Below are 2127 nucleotides of genomic sequence, written 5' to 3'. Positions count from 1 at the left end.
CGTGCATTGCATTCATCGCGCCAGGCCACACGCCCCCGCCAGCTCCACCCGTCCTAATCGGAAGGAGGAAGCTGGCCCTGCGCGGTTCCCTCCCTTCTTCCCCAAAGCTCCGCCGCCACCCCGCCCCGCCCCCTGCTAAGTTCTTACGAAAAAGTGCTGCTGAGAATTCCCAGAAGGTCCCGGATGTGAAGTCACTGGCGTGAGGTCACCGAGCCGGGTTCCAGGAATCAGAAGCTTGTGGGGGAGAAAGGAAAGCACAGAAAATGAGGGAGCAGCGAGTGGAGTCGCGGGTGCCGTCGGGGGCGGGGGGGACAGCTAGCTCGGCTGGGGCCCTGGCTCATGTCTAGCCAGGTCTTGGCTGTTTGACCTAAGGAAAGGTTCCCAAGGAAACGACGCTTCACTCTCCCATGCTAAAGAAATGCCAATTGCACACGGAGATACTGATCGCTGTTAACCAAGATCAAAAAGTCTGATACTACATGGTGTTGGAGCAGATGGGGCAACAGCAGTATTTATTCACTGTTGTCAGGGAGACAGAACTGGCTGGGTCTGCCAGTTTGGAGAACAACTTGGAAATAGGATCAGACTTTTAAAAGAACATACCTTTTGACCTAACAATCGCACCTCTGGGGTTTAATCCTATTGAAACAAATATGAGGATAAATGCATAAGGTGATTTTGGGCAATATTGTTTGAAATACCAAAGATTGGAACCCGCCTGGGTTTCCATCCATAGGGAACTATGTAAAAAAAATAGCATGGTGAATCCGTACTCTGGAATACTATGTGCTGTGAAAAGAATGAGACAACCGTTATGGGCCAAATGTCCCAGTTATATTGTTAGGTTGAACAAAACCCAGGAGCACCCTCCAAACTCCTGTCTGTGGTCCCCATTGCGGTCATTGTTAAAGGTATTTGTTCATTCGACAAATACATGCTGACCACCTGCAAAGTGCATGGCACATTGTGGACACTGGAGACACAGCAGTGAACAAACCAGGCCAAGACCCTGATTGGTGCAGCTCATAGAGATTTGGGTTAAACAAACTGCATCAGGTGGTGATAAGTGCAATGGAGGACAATGAGGCAGAGCAAGAGGTGTAGAAAGTGTTGAGGGTTGTGCTGTCTTACATTGGATGCTCAGGGAAGGCCTCTCGGACAAGTTGACATTTGAGCAGAGCCCAGGACAAGATGAGAGAATTTCTTATGTGCGCCAGGCAGAGGGCATAGCCATTGAAGGCAGGGTTTTACTTGACCAGTGTGGCTGAAACAGAATGGGCAAGGGGCAGAGGGCTAGAAGGAAGTGTGGAGAGGTTAGGGAGGTGCGGAGAGGAGACCAGGTGGGAACTTGTAAGCCTTTGTGAGAGGTTTGGCTGTTATAATCAGATGGAAAGTCATTGGAGGATCTTGAACAAAGAAGTGACATGATCCAATTTAAGTTTTTTTGGTTTTGTTTTTGGTGGTGGCAGGTATGGGGATCCAAACCCTTGACCTTGGTGTTATAAACACCATACTTTAACCAAGTGAGCTAATAGGCCAGCTCCCTGACTTAGGTTTTAAAAGATCCCTCTGGGTGCTGAGTGAAGACATACTACAGAGAGGCAAGGGAGGAATCAGGGAGCCCAGGGAGGAAGCTGCTGCGATAATCCATGTGAGAGACAGTGGTGGTTGGACCAGGGTGGTAGGAGATGTCAAGCAATGATCTGCTTCTGGATTTATTTTGGTAGTAGAGCTGATAGAATTTGCTGATTGACCAGATGTGGAGATGAAAGAAAGAGCAGTTGAGGGACTGTGTAACTATAAGCATGGAGTTATCTTTCACCAGGATGGAGAAGATTGTGAGAGAAGAAAGATTTTTTAGGGGCAGAGTGAAGAATCAGTAGTCTGAGCTGCTTACATGGGGTGATAGAAATATGAGACTTGTTTGGAATTTCTAGCAGAGATGGTCCCAGAGAGAAACAGATGACAAACTTGAACTGAGAAATTTGAGGAAGGTTTAACAAAAGGAGTCTTTACCAAAGTGTAGCAGGGTTTAGAGAAACCATGAAGACAGTGTGGGACCCCAGTGGAGGCTAAACTATCCATAGTCCTAAAGGGGTAAGAAGAGGGAGCTGCTGGAACCTGGGG

Source organism: Galeopterus variegatus, unplaced genomic scaffold, assembly GCF_000696425.1.
Source record: "Galeopterus variegatus unplaced genomic scaffold, G_variegatus-3.0.2 Scaffold3971, whole genome shotgun sequence".
NCBI lineage: Eukaryota > Metazoa > Chordata > Mammalia > Dermoptera > Cynocephalidae > Galeopterus > Galeopterus variegatus.
Note: the sequence above shows the minus strand (reverse complement) of the source record.